The 18,784-nt window shown below is 42.2% G+C and overlaps 1 protein-coding gene across 6 annotated transcripts in view; it reads right to left on the reverse strand.

Moving 5' to 3' along the window:
• Positions 1-18,784, reverse strand: part of LOC134345458 (ephrin type-B receptor 1) — a 700,860-nt gene that overhangs the window by 511,702 nt on the left and 170,374 nt on the right. The window lies entirely within an intron of this gene.

Raw genomic sequence — 18,784 nt, forward strand, 5'->3', positions numbered from 1 at the left:
ACACACAACAGCAACAAAACAACACAACAGCAGCGAAACAAGCCCTTTTCTTCCCTCCCACCTATAAACACAGACTGGTCTGCAACCCCAGGATAAGCTACTTCTAGGCCCCCAGCCTCCAGTCCCTGGTCCCTGGTCCGGACCTGTAGTAATCAGGCCTCCAACTTCCATACCCACCGAAAGAGGTGCTTCAACCACTGGGCCTTAACTTCTGGGCTCACCAACTTCAGTTTTGACCTTTGACATTGACTCCAAGACTGATTAATCACAGGGCTTGGAACTCCAGACTTGTGCAGGCTTTCTACCCCAGGTCATCCCTCAGTATCAAACCCAGGACTTTGAATTCTGGGATTTGAGCTCCAATTCAAACACCAACCTGTGGGTATTCACTGACCGAGAGGGGTATTCACCTGCCCTCATTCATGGGGCCCACTGGTCTTCGTCTCAACACTTACTGAAGCAACATCTATCCAGATGGTGATCACTGGTCTTCCTACTGTGGAACCTTCTGACCCGGACTCCATCTCCTGTCCTAGACTCTTCATTTACTGACCCTAATCTCTAACTGTCCCTAAACCCCAACCTGTTTCCTAAGTCCTTATACTCCCCCAAAACAATCTCCATATGGTAAGCATATTTAACAAAATTTACTTTGAGCTTTAAAGGTGAACTTACATCTATACACTTAAAAACAAGACCCATGCAACTCACCAATAATCACCTCCTTTAAATTATACAATCAATTAACTAATTACATCAATATACACTTGTAGGTTCAATTATAACTTCACACTATTCCTTGATCTCTTTATTCACTGAAATCTCATGCAATCCTCACGTTAAATCTCAGAAGTGACAAAGATCCAGTAGATCACTTTTCCATAAAGGCCTCAGACACGCACGGTCTCACAATCTAATCTCTGATTTTTTGCTTCATCTTTATTGCCTGCAGATATTTTAATGCTTACATTGCATTACTGACATTTGATTAGTAGCTGTTTTGTAGCATCTAAATGTATTAAACCATTCATAGAACTTATAATGCGAATGTTAATTATGCTTAATAACTACAGGAGTTGCAGTCATGGTCTGCAATGGCATATTATTGGACACCCTGAGCCCGACTGTGGTTGTTTCTTGAGGCCCTTTGTGTCTGTTTTGGCACCATCTTGCATACACACTCCAATACTGATTCATACTTGAGAACAGACCTTTTTCCTGTCCCTGACCTGTTCCATTCCTGAGTTATCACAAAGGTTTTCAACTTTGGTGACTGGTCACTGTCTGTGACTCCGTTCTCTGCCTGTGCTGTGTTGGAGAGATGGTAATGTGCCTATACCTGCTGTAGCACTATGGAGAAAATATTCCAAACTTTGGAACTGTCTCCACATTGCAGCTCTCTCCCATACCAATTATTAATTATAATAATCTTATTTTTATAGCACCTTTCATACATTAAGATGCAGATTCAAAGTGTTCTATATAAACTGTAAAGGTAAATCAATATAGTTATAAAAATGAGACAAAATTAAAAATCATAAGACAAACATTATATAGAATAAAATGCAATTGAATTTACCAAATTATATAAATAGAATCAACATCAACAGACATTAAGTAATCCTACAAGTACATCAAATATAAAAGAGTAGATTTTTAGAAGTGTTGTGAAACGTTCCACAGTACCAGCCTGGTGTATCAGTCGGTAGAATATTACAGATTTTCGGTGCATAAGAGCAAAAGGCTGCATCACCAGTTCGTATATGCTTGGCTGCAGGAACACTAAGCAAACCAGTATTCACGGTCTAAGACTGCAATTAGGGACGTTAGGGGATAGACACTCCAAAATATACAGAGGAGCTAGATTTTTTAGAGCCTTATATACAACTGAGTGTTTTTACATTGATCCTAAAGGACATAGACTGCCAGTGTAATGAAGCCAAAAGCAGCAAAATGTGCTCAGATTTTCTTTTTTTGCTTAAGATTCTTTGAACAAGCTTCAGCTGATTTACTGTATGTCTTTCTTAGGCATTCATGAAAAGAGTGCATTACAGTAGTCTAATCGTCTAAAAAACAAAAGCGTGTATCAATTGTTCTGCATCTTGAGATGTTATAAGAAATTGAATGCTTACAATGTTCCTTAAAAGAAAAAATGCAATCTTAATAACATAGTAAATATGTGAGTTGAAATTTAACTCAATCAATAATAATGTGCAAATTCTTTACTTCTGGCTTGATTTGAAAGATAATCATATTTATTTTTAAGATTCACTTTTTTATTGCTACCAATAACTAAATTTGATTTTTTTTCCTTATTTAGTTGAAAGAAGTTTGAACTGTGACAGCAAATCCTGACTGATGCTGGTTGTAGACTCACCACTCAGCTGCTGCTTTAGACACTTTTGCCTCTGCTAAGGGAACCTCAGCTTCATGCTCCTCCTTGGGCATGTAGCCTCTACACATGCTCTTTTTATATCTATATGTGCTTTTTCCCATTTCCATGCAATCTTTCTCCACCTTTCGTTTAGCATAAGCCAGTCTCACTCTTGTTGCTTCAGTTCTGGCAGAGACTCATGCTGCAGCTATGCTAACTGTGGATTTGTTTGAGTGTCAGGACGATGCACTGGAGTTTGACCTGAAATCCAGCACTTGGTAATTGATGTTGCTTGGGTTAGAAGCTGACATTGTCGTGTACAACATTCAGATGCGTCTCCAGTCCGTGAGCGATGTCTTTGAAGACAGGTTATCATTTCACTCTACTGTCCTTGCAGTGTGGATATACAAAGCTATGCAGTGAGTTAAACATTTTCACAAAAATCGCCTGAGACTGAAGTTTCCCCTCAGGGTTTTTAATGAGATCTTACTCATGAAACTGCTGAAAGTAAAACAAGTATTACATTCAATACAAAACATTGTGAGCCTGAATATACTAATACTGTCAATTATTCTCACAATCTGTAAAAACCAGGGTAACACACACAAACAATATTCCATAACTATGCCATGTAAACTTGTGGCATAACAACATCTTAATAACGATAAACATAGTATCTCATTCAATATATTTCTACTGCATGTATACTGACATTAACACAACAGAAAACTGACAGATATTGCTGTATAAGGGACAAATAAAGAGCGGATGGAGATAGACATCTTTCCACTGCGTGCTTCCATTTGAAATCCCAAATAAGCCATGCCAGGAATGATATAAAATCAGCTTATCTACTGGAAGTGATGTTCACACAAAACAAACTGCATACAAAATGAACAGCGCCACTAAAGGCTGAAACATTGTCAGAGCCACACTCAAATCAATATCACCATGCCGCAGCAAGTTCTGCTGAGTTCCCGCTTCTTGCCATGTTTGAGGACCCTTGGAGTGACAGCTGTTTTCCTGGAACTTCTCTGAACCAACTCTCTTATAGTGTTCAAGTTGGTTACGCACCCTTCCTTTGAACAGCAGCATGTCATGCTTTGTGAACCGTCCCATTGATCTGAGAGCGCCAAATTACGTTCAAGTAATGCTTTTTGCCTTGGACTACCCTTCATTCAAGACGTCCTCCCACTGGTCTATTTTTCTAGCTAACAAGCTTTGCCTCGACTGTAGCTTCTCAGTATCATTTTTGCCCTGATGCAGGGTTTCAACTCAAAACCCTGACAATTCTTTTTGTCCCACAAATACCGCTCAACCCACCGAGTTCCTCCAGCAGATTATGTACAGCTCCAGATTCCAGCTTCTGCAGTCTCTTGTGTCTTCAATTTTTTGCCCTCACAGGCATTTGTACCATTGACATCTTTCACTGGACTAATACACAACAATCAAAATGATTTACTTGTCAGAATGAAGAGGCACCCAACCCTCCTTGCCAGACACGGCCAGTCAGCACTGCCCTCTGCATTCCTTTTACAGCTCTTTAATAATTATCCACTCCCTTTTCATCTGGCCATATCATGTTCCCATTCAATGCCACACTGTTTCACACAGCCCTGGCTTTGAGAAATATTCATTCTTCAGTAATCCACTGACCATCTCCTCCCAGGAATGTTTCACATTTACCTAGCCAGCTCTCTCTACATTAGCAGAATTTGATTATTACTGTATCTCAAACTCTGTACCCTCCTGGATGGAGAGAGTTGCCTGTCCTCACTGTACCCTAACCCCAAGTTGTAACTAATTACCCTGTCATATGTAGTTGTACAATAACCTTTGATCTACCGGTTTACTACATCTCTCATATGAATAATATTAAGATTATCTTTATTTGTCACATCTACATTGAAACAGAATGAAATGTATCATTTCTGTCGACAGGGGAAAACTGCACCAGCATAGCATACCCACAACTTACTAACACAAACATTTCTGTAACATGGGAGTAAACCACCAGAACTCACACGGTCACTGGGAGAACGTAGGAACTCCTTATAGACAGTAGCTGGAATTGAACCCAGACCAGTGATTGCCAGCACTGCAATTGCATTATGCTATCTGCTGTAGTCATATGCAGCCCTTTCTTGTCAGCCTGTGCACCTGATCTTTCATATCTACCAACTCGGCTGTTCTTGGTGCATCCTAAACCACCAGACTAATGGGCTGTTCAAGCTAGGACGGGTCAGCTCAGGAAATGAGGGGCTTCTGTCACTCCTCACTAGCCAATGCACAGTTTACCCACTCAATGATAATGGGTGCAGGCACATACCTACATAATTATGAAAAACTCCTGGGCCCACCAGTTCTCAACAACACCTCATCCCATAATTTGGAGGGTTTCTCCTGCCCAAGACCACTTTGCTCTACAAAGTGGTGAAGGAATATGTGATGCACATTGCTTACTCCAATATCAATGAAAATGTTTCCTATTGCTTCCTCAAATATCAATCAAATATTTATTATTGTTTCCTGGACCTACTCTTGTCACTGTCCTTGGATGCACTTTAGAAACTCTTCAGAATTCCTGTTGCCACATGGACCTTACCACTTGCATTTGAGCCACGAGGGCTTTCATGCTCATTCACATGGCCTTGCTCCAGTGCATTACGACTCACCCTGTAACAACAGAAGCACTCAGCTATTACTAATAAACATTCAGTGGGTGATCCTCATAACCTCTGACTTTTAACACTTGCTGTTTCCCGCCGCACTTGCTGGCAGCAGGACACTTGTCCGTGAAGAAGATGGTGCATGCATTACCATTACCATCTCTGCAGAACTACTGCTGCTTTGCACCCCAGATTCAAGCTCTGAGCAAAACAGCCTCATAGCTTGAAGCACTGTCCTCATACTTACAGATATGCTGTAAGCTCCAGCATATCAAATAGCTTCACCTGAACTCTCCCATTCACCAGCTGGTACACTAGGTGATTCAGCTCTGCTTGTTGGCTTATTATTATTGTCACATGTACCAACATACTTAATCTCACACACCATCCATACAGATCATTTCATTGAAACAGTGCATTGAGGTAGTAGAAGGGAAAGCAACAGAATGCAGAAAAAAGTGTTACAGTAATGTAGTACAGCTAGACAATAAGGTACAAGGACCATGGTGAGGTCAGGAGCCCAGGGGACTGTTCAAGGGTATTGTTTAAGTCTTAGAACAGCAGGATGGAAGTCATTGTTGTGTCCGGTGGTGCATGATGTAAAGATGTCTGAGAGTTAGACCATGTTGCTTGTGTCTTTGACCACTTCCTCTGGTCACTGCCTGAAATTTCAGAAATATCAATCCCTTCAAGGTCTCCATCCTGTCCTCTTATGTCTGTAGACTGATCTTCCAATTCTGCTGAGAGTGGACTCACTAACAAGTCAAATGTCTCCAGACCTACTGCCGGTACCAATATCATGCTCTTCTCGCAAATTATCGTGCCTACCCCAGGGCCATTTATCTCAAAAACATTTCAACTTTCTTCATACTCAGGGTGAATACGCTCATATCCCCAAGCTTGCCAACACAACCATCATGTCTATTGCCCACCACCACCACCACCACCACCACCACTCTATCTGAAGAACCCAGTCTTTATTTACTTCATACTAGACTGCCGTCCTGCTCCACCTTTCAGTGACAAAGTTCATTGGTGCTACTGCTTGGATTAGCAAGTAACCGAAGACTTTCTAAAGGCACTAACTCATCCTAACAACCGAGGCTAACACAACAACATATCAAAGTCATGCTGTGCAGTGCACTCACTCCGTGAATGGAGTTACCCAGTGGAAACGATCAGGGTGTGGGTGAATGGAATTACGCAGTGGGAACGATCAGGGTGTGTGTGAATGGAATTCCCCAGTGGAAATGATCAGGGTGCGTGTGAATGGAATTCCCCAGTGGAAACGATCAGGGTGTGTGTGTATGGAATTCCCCAGTGGAAATGATCAGGGTGCGTGTGAATGGAATTCCCCAGTGGAAACGATCAGGGTGTGTGTGTATGGAATTACCCAGTGGAAACGATCAGGGTGTGTGTGAATGGAATTACCCAGTGGAAACGATCAGAGTGTGTGTGTGTATGGAATTACCCAGTGGAAATGATCAGGGTGTGTGTGTATGGAATTCCCCAGTGGAAATGATCAGGGTGCGTGTGTATGGAATTCCCCAGTGGAAACAATCAGGGTGTGTGTGAATGGAATTACCCAGTGGAAACGATCAGGGTGCGTGTGAATGGAATTACCCAGTGGAAACGATCAGGGTGTGTGTGAATGGAATTACCCAGTGGAAACGATCAGGGTGCGTGTGAATGGAATTCCCCAGTGGAAACGATCAGTGTGTGTGTGTATGGAATTACCCAGTGGAAACGATCAGGGTGTGTGTGAATGGAATTACCCAGTGGAAACGATCAGGGTGCGTGTGAATGGAATTCCCCAGTGGAAACGATCAGGGTGTGTGTGTATGGAATTCCCCAGTGGAAACGATCAGGGTGTGTGTGTATGGAATTCCCCAGTGGAAACGATCAGGGTGTGTGTGTATGGAATTCCCCAGTGGAAACGATCAGGGTGTGTGTGAATGGAATTACCCAGTGGAAACGATCAGAGTGTGTGTGTGTATGGAATTACCCAGTGGAAACGATCAGGGTGCGTGTGAATGGAATTCCCCAGTGGAAACGATCAGGGTGTGTGTGAATGGAATTACCCAGTGGAAACAATCAGGGTGCATGTGAATGGAATTCCCCAGTGGAAACGATCAGGGTGTGTCTGAATGGAATTACCCAGTGGAAACGATCAGGGTGTGTTGGATTGCATCCTCACTCTAGGGCAGTGCTGCAGCTTGCATTGCGGATTCTGTTATGTAATGACGTGAGAATATTGAACACAGAATGTACAGCATAGCAACAGCCTGTCTAGCACACACAATTTTGTTAAACTAATTAAACTAATCCATTCTTCCTACAGAATCCTGATCTGTCCATTCCCTGCACATTCATGTACCTATCCGAGAGACTCCTACCTCTATCAGATTTAGCTGTACTGCCACCCCTGCAGCCCATTCCAGAAACCCACTACTCTCTTCCCCATACGCCTTTAAACTTACTGTCTATGCTTTCCATAATCTCTTCAACCTCTGTCAGATCTCCCCTCAGTCCACACTACTCTAGTGAAAACAACCCAAGTTTGTCTAATGCTCCTTATTGCATTTACCTTCTAACCCAGGCAACATGTTGTAAAGAGAATTTCCAACATGGGGAGGTTACAGAACACACAAATAAAGTTATGTGATTTTTAATGGATTGTAGATTACCCCAGAGAACATAATCGTGGTATATACCTAAACACTCAAATATCAGTCATAAAACCAAGCAAATATATTAAAATTCAATTACACTCTGAGATCATCTCCTAAATGGGCAGGTTCACCAACATTTGATGAAACACTGGCCTATCCGCAGTCTGCTTGGATATGGAGCTGCAAATCCACTTCTCTACCCAGGATCTGAAAGTGCTTCTCACTTAATTTCATAGTGTGTTTTTTTGGTGAAGTGTTTTGTCATCGGCAAAGTAGACAAATACTTTGCAGCACTTGTAGATTCCTCTTCCTTGTGTTTCCCTTCTGTATTTAATGTTAAAAGCAGTCACAGCGCACCATATGCAGCAAAATCTAACACTGAGAGTGGCAAAAGGACATCGTAAGTTCCTGTAAATATTCATCTCAAACAAGGTAAATTGTTAACTCCAGTAACTCCAAGTATACAATCACTATTGGTTAGCACTCTGCTCTCCCTCATGCTGGCTGTTGATTTCTAGAAAGCCTGAAAATGACAGCTCACCAGTTAGCATACAGAATGCGTGGGAAATTCACGTTAAAGTTCAACTTTTAATTGCCATTCAACCATACACAGAAATACAGACAAATGAAACAGCATTCTTCTGGGGCCAAGATGCAAAACACAGCACCAACATAATATCAACCACTGCCCAACCGGATAATGCAAATAGGTTTTGATGTAGGGAAGTACATAATTTTGCATCTCTTTCGCTTTCTGACAGGTGAGATATGCTGTTCCGAGTTTCAGAAGAAACGGCAACTGGCAAGAGAAGAGTGGAACAAAATGGCCTTGGAAGTTTGAAACCCCCCCCCCCCAAAGAAGACTATCAACTCAAAAAAAAACAGCATCAAAAATGATTGAAAATAAAAGCATTAATAACATCTTATCTACCTTCACAGAATGGAATTAGCTGTGTTCATAACATTCACAGCACTGATCATTATGCTGTATTAGGTGTTTTAATGCCCATTTTCATTTAAAACAGGTTTGCTATTTTCATTTTTGAGATGTGGATGTACCTGACTAGTGGCTATCGCTCACTCCCGTGGTCCTCAGAGGAGTGGTCTTTGATGAGCTGCAACACCCACTCATCAGATTCATTGAATATCAAAATATTTTGCCTCACAAAAGAACGACCCTTCAACTTGCATCAACCATAGAAAGGTAAAGTTCAACTTGCACAACAGCACAGACAATACGGTATTAGATTCTGCCTCATTATGCAGCCTATAATACTTGTCACACCGTACTTTCATTGTTACTGACTATGGGATGGGAAGCCTGCCTTCAAGAAATTGAGGATGGATTCCCTGGTCACATCTACTAGTGACAGTCATAACCTGCAGGAATCGCTGAATTATATTTCATAACATCACTTCACACAAACTCATATTTGCTGGATTACTACAACAGTACAAAATTGGTACATGTCTATACACGTTCTCTTGCAACAGAGAAGGAAGCTATTCAACCCACCAAATGTCTGCCAGATTTTTCCATCACCCATCCATACTATTGTTAATCTACATTAGTCAGTTAATCTGCACCTCCTTGGGATATGGGAAGAAACCAGAGCACCCAGAGAAACCTACACAGTGAGAGAGGAAACAAAGAAACTGTCCACATACAGCACCGAAGATCAGAGTGAACTCAAGCCACTGGAGCTATGAGACAGTGACTCTAATGGCTACTAGCATCCTGGGGCTCTTGCTGCACTGCCTGAATTGGCTAATTCACTCCAAGCAGAGCAATACAGATCACCTCCAGGTTACAACAGGGTTTCATTCCTGACAGCTGTTCGTAACCTGAAAAGTTTGCAAGACAGAAATACAGCTGCCTTGCAATATATTTAAATAAAAACTGAGGCCGACCAAGGGCAACGCGTCATTAAACCAAGGAATTTAAATCAGCCACTCACATACTGCAAACAACAGGAATTCTGCAGATGTTGGAAATTCAAGCAACATAACATCAAAGTTGCTGATGAACGCAGCAGGCCAAGCAGCATCTATAGGAAGAGGTGCAGTCGACGTTTCAGGCCGAGACCCTTCGTCAGGACTCACATACTGCCACAGACTGAGCTCCCACACAGCAGAAAATGCTCACAGTCCCACAGAGGTGGGCAAATCCATTCCATTAGCCTCCCAAATGCTCTCTCATGTATTGGCTATACGGGTAAGGTGTGAAAAACCTGTGCACACCAGCTCTTAAGGTGACAGCAAACTGTCAAAAGAAGGACAAGTATTTACTGTTCTCTTTTGACATTAGATATACATTTAAAGAGTTTCAATCTAAACATTTCTATTATCTCAGACAATAAACTCAAAATTAGAACATGAGGAACAAAAACAGAAGTTACACAGTCCATGCATCTGTTCCAGCATTCAATACGATCCCAGTGATGTTCCACCTCAGTGCTATTTTCCAGATACAAGCCTCCACGACCATAAAGGGACAGTTTATCTTGAACACTAAACACAAAATACTCTGCAGATGCTGGGGCATCTTGAACACTGATGTAGAATAATATATTCCAAAGGAGATGTTGAACCCAGGTCTCAACTATCCTCTTGGGTGCATCCAAAGAATGGACTGTTACTGTTGTAAATAAAGGGAAGGGGAATTCTCCCTGATTTCTGGGGATTTTTTTGTACTTCAACAGAAGCACTAAGTATTAGACTATTACAAGATTAGAAAATGTCATAAACTGAAGAAAAAGTATAGACGAGGTAAAACGTGCAGGAGTGAATATAAAAGGAAAATGTGGTAAGTAAAATTAAATAAAATACAAAGAGTGCCAGGATGACAAGGAGGTAATGAATTAGGATCCTTCTCGGAAACAGAAGTATAGAAATAGTCTGCCTCTCAATCCTTCACCTTTCTACTCTACTTCAGCAACAGGAGGTAGAAATCTACTACCTCCCGGTCTGTCTACAATACAGTCGCACATTAGCATTCAATTCCTTTTTCATTTTGTACTTCATTCATTTCAAAGATGAGTTTCCCAAGCAGCATAGTTGTTTGAGTATTTCACTGCATGTTTTATCCATAAGGCCCGGAATGAACCATTAAGTCTTCCTTTTCAGAGAGACTGTAGCTTTATTATTCAACTGTTTGTCATTGTTCACTGATTCATTAACACAATATCCCCTCTTTGTTGAACATCACCGTGAAGGGCTAGATTTGTACTGACACAATAGTGAGATGTGGAGAAACTGTCTCCTCTTATATTTTCACTCAGAATCGATCAGTTTGGCATTATGAAGAACAAATAGGTTTGTCCTTTGATACAGCTATGTGCCTTGAAGATGAGATTGACTGCTGCTCTGTTTTCTCCTACTTTCAAGTAATAATGCAAGTTCAGCAAAGCATTTGAGGCCGAATCAATTTTTTGAGCTGCCCCAATTTTTGGGACCGTCCCTACTGGTCTACATCGAACTGCTGACAGAAACCTTGAGGCACCAATTTAAAAAATATATATATTAATCAGTAATGTGAGCATAAGTTTAAGAAGTCAGAAGCAGGAAATAGCAGCATGGATGAATAAGGTGACCTTAATCAAGAAAGTTATGTGAAGCAACAAGAATGAAGCGGGAGAGATACATCTTGCTTTTAGAGTCAGAAATTTGTAGGTGGTATGGGGATAGCTGGAATGTCTGACACTTCCCATTTGTTACTATACTTTTGCATAGTACTGCATTTGTTAATGTGGAGCAGACAGCAAATTTATAAATCTTGTGGGAGCAAAGGATGTTGGGAATGGCGAGGCTGAAGCTCCACATGCGGGATGTGGGACAGATGGCAGAGTATCGGGGACGGGGAGGGGCGTGGGGCGAGGGTGTAGACACACCCAGCCCTGACATACCAGGCAAGGTAATTTATTCTAAGTAATTGGTTTATTGTCTCTCTGGTACTTCCCACTCCCTCCCGCTTCTCCCAAGCATGATTCCCCTCTCTCTACCCCCTTTCCACTCTAAGTTCATAGTACAGATCCATATCAGAATCAGATTTGTCATCACTCACTTACAGCATGTCAAAAAATGTGTATTTTTTTGTGGCAGCAGTACAGTGCAATACATAAAATTACTACAGGTCTGTGCAAAAGTCTTGGGCACCCAAGCTGTATATATGTGCCCAAGACTTTTGCACAGTACTGTAATCACTGGGTAGCACAAATTGCTGACAATAAATCCATTAAGGAAATAACCTTGCTAATTTCAAGTGTCAATAAAGAAAGGAGCTGATGGACACATGAGAGTGAACACTTACAGGAAACAAGTGGGGGAGTGAGATGGATAGGACGGCTCTGAGTGATGGCAGAATCTTGATGGGATATTTCTTATATAGGTTTTTTTTCCTCTGTGGAAGTGATTAGTGTGGTTAGGTAATTGATGATCACTTGGCCAAGGAGCATTTTTCTGTGCCATGTGACAATTACTGAGGAGACCATTCACCCATTTATGCCTTTACTAGCTCATACAGCAATCCAATTAATTCTCCTACTTGTAACTGAAGTGGGTGGCTTGATTGTGACGATTGTGAAACCCCTCTGTAGTATCCAGAGACTGTAGGGGCTCAGTGGCTCTCACATGCTTCTCTCATTTGATTTCCCATGGGCCAATGATTCCAACAAGCCAGGTGTCACATGACCAGCAACACTGAATATAAAATTGAGTCAGGTTTTATAAAAACAAACAAACATTTATTAAACTCTGCTCAAAAATAGCAAGATGTATTTAAACGGCTAACTTAACCGGAAGTTAACTGCTATACGGCAATTCTGGAACAGTTCTTAAAAGGGTAAATGCGAAAACAGTTCTTAAAGTGATAAATTCGAACATAGTTCTTAGAATGGTAAATTCGAAAGTCCAAGAGATTTATACAGTCAATTAGGAGATACTTTCCTGAAGTAAAGGATTCCTCGAAGACGTGACATTACTGCTGATCCCAGCCAGAAACTGCCTTGTCTGCAGGTTTCACAACGACGGAAATAAAACGGTTTAAACGGTTTTCCTCTGGAGAATAGACACTGCACTATCCTTCCTACTTTAGCAGGGGATATCTCAGTTGCTGGTCACTTTTTCTTGAACGAAGATTTAATAAAGGGCGATCCTCTCCAAAACCGCCAAAAGATATCAGCTTTACTCAACTCAGCCAATTCCTGTATTTGGTAAGGTCTTCACTCTCCAATACAACTTACAATAGAAAGCAGAACTCCACTTTAAAACAAAACTGCGTCATAAGCCGAATACGCAGCAAAACGGAGTATCTAACACAAAACTAAACTGAAAACTAACTGTGTCACATCAGGGGTCTCCTTTATATACCTGTTGAGAACAGGTCATCATGTGACCTCACTGGTGGGAAAATTACATCATGTGACCTCTGCAAGACCATTACATCATGGTCATAAGACAGTCACAAGATACCCATGAGGTATGTAACACAGGGAAGATGTTACCATTTTACAAGAGGGACTTGCATGCTTTCTGTAAAAGTCTGATGTCAGATACAGGGCGATGTGGCCCATTTTCAGGTGCTGGCAGAGTGTAATCAAAACCAAGGTTGGTTTGGGAGAGGCTGGTGAAGTTGGTTCTCCTATCCTGCCACTGAACTTGGAGCATTGCAGAGAGACAACACTGGTGGTAAGTCGTGGGCTGCATGTATGCAACCTATTCTCCATGCATTTCTATCAACTCTCCAGATTCTCCTATTCACCTGTATTAGGGACAATGAACTTACCAATCCATATGTTTTTGGATGCACGAGGAAACCAGAGCACATGGAAGAAAGACGTGGCCAAAAGAAGGTACAGTGACCCATCTGGAGTCTGCATTGAACCCGGGTCTCTGCCATAAGATACAGGTTTCCCCCGCCATCCGAAGGTAGAGCGTTCCTATGAAACGGTTTGTAAGCCGGAATGTCGTAAAGAAAAGAAGCAATTACCATTTATTTATATGGGAAAATTTTGTGAGCGTTCGCAGACCCAAAAATAACCTACTAAATCGTGCCAAATAACACATAAAACCTAAACTAACAGTAACTTATAGTAAAAGCAAGAATGATATGATAAATACACAGCCTATATAAAGTAGAAATACTTTTCCACAATCATTGCCTAAACTGTTCTCCATAGCGAAAATCTCACGCAAGCGCTCTCGGCAGAAACATGCGCAAGCGCTGTCGGCAAAAACACGGTGCAAGCGCTCTCCAGTAACCTTTAAGCTATGAAGCTGCCAAATCATACCAAACAACACGTAGAAATACACAGCCTATATAAAGTAGAAATAATGTATGTACAGTGTAGTATCACTTACGGGAATCATGAAGGCACCGAACACACTGATGATGGTGTGTTAGGCTGAGTCGTCGGAGTTTAGATGGTGCAGTGGCCCCCACCCTCCGGGCAGCGAACCGATACCGATCCGTGAAGCATGCAGGGGTACAGCGGTAGCCGGGAGGCACACAGCACATCTTTAAGAAAAAAGCCGAAATAAACATGCTAATTAATTAGGTGCCGCCCGGCACATAATTGTCAGCCCAGATCAGAGGCGATTGCCGATTGCATCACCTCTGATCTGGGCCGATATTTACATACCGGGTGGCACCTAACTAATTAGCATGTTTATTTCGGCTTTTTTCTTAAAGATGCCGGCTACTGCTGCATTCTCCGCGAATCGGTATCTGTCCGGGACCCCGGGGGCTGGGGTAGTGGGACACTGGGGTGTCATCTCATCATCGTCTGTTTCCATGAGGGTAGACAGGTCGTCTTTTATCTCTGACTGCCTCGATGACGAAGGTCGAGGTTCGTCGTCTGCTGTGGCTGATGTGGAAAGCTTGCTTGACTGCTTAGCCTCGCGCATTTTTAGATCATACAGTTCTTTGTAAGCACTCAAACCATCCTGCAAATATCCCCTGTACCTACGTACCCTTTCAAAATTAAAGTCGTACTTTATCATTACTCATTCGGTTTTGATCGTTATCCTTTCCTCTTCCAATTGTATCAGCTCTTCATCTATCAGTCTTTGCTCATGGGATGCCAAAACCTCTTCAACATCATCTTCGTCAACTTCCACAAGCCAAACTCACTTTATCCTTCACCACGATCGAAACACTTAATTATGTCTAGTTTTACGCTGTGTAACACCCTTACGAGCTCTTTCAGGCTTTTCCAATACCTTAGAACTCATCTTGCAAACGGCTGCTCACAGACACGTGTTTCAGCAATGCCGGCGAGAATACCGTTCCGAATCCGGGGGAGAGCAGCTGCTCGGGGCGCGCGCTGATTTTTTTCGTAACAGTGAAAACACCTTCTGTTGGCAAAAACAGGGAACTAGTGTAGGTCTTTCGTAACAGTGAGGTTTCGTAAAGCGCACGTTGGAAAAGCGGGGGACACCTGTACATACACTTGCAAAGGTACAGGACTGCAGGAGTCACTGCTGCACACCAGCCCATGTCTCAAGAGGTGTTAAGTGAGGACAATGGGAAGCCTACCCAAGTTATGGCAGCCAGAGGCTGGGTGAGGGCATATGTACAGAAATCGATGAGTTGAGGGTAAGGGTAGCATTAATGGTGATGCTGGTCATGTTAACTGCACTAAATGAGTGTAGCTCCTCACATATTTTCTCCACATGCACACGGCATAATCAAACGTTTCCTTATGCAAATGATGCTCTATAAGCTACTAATTAAGCTGAAACTTGTGGCCAGAGTCCAAGAGCTTGAGGACTTTGAGGAACTTTTCAATAGCCCTGCAAAGTTCAGCAAGCTGAAGTAACAAGTGGAAAGTGTCTGGAAGAAAATTTTTCAGCTTGGCCTCGATCCAAGCTCCACGTTCGACAAGAACTTAGATTTATCTTTTACTGTTCCCATCCTATTGATGTCTCAGAAGGCCTTACAAATTAATGAAGTGCTCTGAAGTTGCAGACATTATTGCCACATTAGAACTGGCTCAGGAAAATGCTGCACGGCAGGATCCATTGGGGCAACAGGATAATCAGCTTAAATGATTCTATTCCATAATAAAATTTGATTTCCCATTCCGAAATGTTGATCTATACCCTCTACTGCCACGATGAGTCCACTCACCATCTTCTCCTATCAAATTCCTTCTTTTTCAGCTCTTTACCTCTTCTACCCATCACCTCCCAGTTTCATACTTCATCCCCCCTCCGCCATTCACCCACCTTCTCCCTCACTGGGTCTCACCTATCACTTGTCTTTCCCTCCACCCACCTTCTTATTTTGTCTTCTACCCACTTTATTTCCAGTCCTGATGTGGAAGGATGTCAGCCCAAAATGTCTGATTATTCCCTTCCGTTCATGCTGCCTGAGCTGCTGGCTTCCTCTAGCATTGTGTGTATGTATTGTAAAGGAAGGTCTGTCTGGTGTGTAGAGAAGTATGTAAAGGAGATAATGTGTTGAGGTTCTCTCCACACTGAGCCATTTAGCATAGAAAGGATTCACTCTTTGGCATGTTAATACATGTTTAAACTGAATACCTGCAGGCCAGTATTAACCTCCAGTTAGGTTACTCCACTGCTATCTATTACTGTGGGGATGATTTTACTTTCCAGCTGTGTTGCATGAATGGGGAGTGACATCAACGGCTTCACCATAGCACATTCACCACAATGTGGGCCTGGAAGAGATTAGCACACATCCATCAGTTGACGGTCTTCACAGAGTGCTGCCTTCATCCTCTTGTTTGAGCACAGGAAGCGGTTCTTGGCCACATACTTGAAATGAATCATGCAGCTCTAGCACTGCAACCCTGCAGCAGCTCACGGGTCTGGCTTTGTTCTCCAGCTCTACAACGCAACAAAAGCACAGCAAACTCCACTTTAGCAAACCCCTGTTTCCAACCTTCCCTGAAGACTTCCTAAATCCTTACCAACATATTCCGAAAGCATGTGTCACAAACAGTGCAGCAAAATGTGTTTGTACATGAACTGGATTATTCACACCCACTGTACTCTATCAGATTGCCCTAAGCAATGGTATACTAATCACAAACAAGAGAAAATCTGCAGATGCTGGAAATCCAAGCAACACACACAAAATGTTGGAGGAACTCAGAAGGCCAGCAGTATCTATGGAAAAGGGTACAGTCAACGTTTCGGGCCAAAACCCTTCAGCAGGACTGGAGAAAAAAAAAAGATGAGGAATCAGAGTAAGAAGGTGGGGGTGGGGAGAGGAGAAACAAAAGGTGATTGGTGAAAACCGGGGGGGGGGGAAGAGGGCGGGGTGGATGAAGTGAACATCTGGGAAGTTGATTGGTGAAAGGGACACAGGGCTGGAGAAGGGACATTCTAATGGTAGAGGACAGAAGGCCATGGAAGAAAGAAAAAGGGAGGATCACCAGAGGGAGGCGATGGGCAGGCAATGAGTTAAGGTGAGAGAGGGCTATGAAATACTTTGGCAGTTTAGAGTTTAGTCATAGTCAGCATCAACTACTGCCTAAGCAAGGATCAGGACTCAGTACTAACTGCCTATTGCAACAATAAGTCGAGAGCAGATGCAATCTCACTGGCTCTTGACACAGCCTTGGATCAACTGGACAACAGCAATACCTATGTTAGGCTGCTGTTTATTGATTACAGCTCAGCATTCAACAAAATAATACCCTCAATTCTAATCAATAAGCTCCAAAACCTAGTACTCTGTACCGCCCTCCACAACTGGATCCTTGATCATCGGGAGACCACAGTGAGTTGGATTGGAAATAACATCTCCTATTCGTTCCTATTGGCATACCTCAAGGATGGGTGCTTAGCCCACTGCTCCACTATGCCCATAACTATGTGATTAGGCACAGATCAAATGACATCTATAAACTTCCCAGTGACACAACTATTGCTGGCAGAATTTCAGATGTTGACAAAGGGGTGCACAGGGGTGGGTTAGATCAACTGGTTGAGTGGTGTTGCAACAATAACCTTGCAATCAAGATTAGTAAGACGAAGGAATTGATTGTGGACCAGAAGGAGGAAACACAAACCACTCCTCATTGAGGGAAAGGGTGAGCAGTTTCAAGTTCCTAGTGTCAACATTCCTGAAGATCTATCCTGGGCCCAACATACTGATGTAATTACAAAACAGGCACAACAGCAGCCATATTTTATTCAGAGTTTGAGGAGATTTGGTATGTACTAAAGACACTCACAAATTTCTACAAATGTACTGTGGAAAGCATTCTAACCGGTTGCATCACCGTCTGCTATACAGGGGCCACTACACAGGATCGTAAAAATAACAGCAGGACATTGTAAACTCAGCTATCTCCCCAGCATCAAGAACACCTTCAAAAGGCAATGTCTCAAAAAGGCAGCAACGATCAATAAGGATCCCTACCAGAATCACAATTAGATTTATATACGTGTGTCGTAAAATTTGTTAACTTAGCAGCAGCAGCTCAATGCTATGAATGACAACATAGAAAGGAGAAAATAGATTAAGTCAATTACAGTAAATATATATATTAAATACTTAGACTAAAAATAGTGCAAAACAAAAATAATATATATAAAAAAGTGAGGTAGTGTTCACAGGTTCAATGTTCATTTAGGAATCAGATTGCAGAGGAGGAGAAGCTGTTCCTGAATCGCTGATTGTGTATCTTTAGGCTTCTGTACCTCCTTCCTGATGGTAACAGTGAGAAAAGGGCATGTCCTGGGTGATGGGGATCCTTAATGATGGATTCCATCTTTCTGAGGCACCGCTCCTTAAGTATGTCTTGGATACTATCCAAGATGGAGCTGACTAATCTTATAACTTTCCGTAGCTTCACCCAGGACGTACCCTTTTCACATTGCTACCATCAAGGAGGAGGTATAGGAGAGAGAAGACACACACTCAATGTTTCAGGAACATCTCCTTTCCCCTCCACCATGAGACTTCCGAATGGACAATGAACCCATGAACTCTGCCTCACTAATTTTTACTCTCTTTTTGCACTGTTATTTAATTTATTTATTTACTTATTTATATGTACTTCTTATTGCTATTTAGTTTTCTTTATTACATATCA

This window comes from Mobula hypostoma, chromosome 4 (genome assembly GCF_963921235.1).
Source record: "Mobula hypostoma chromosome 4, sMobHyp1.1, whole genome shotgun sequence".
Lineage (NCBI taxonomy): Eukaryota > Metazoa > Chordata > Chondrichthyes > Myliobatiformes > Myliobatidae > Mobula > Mobula hypostoma.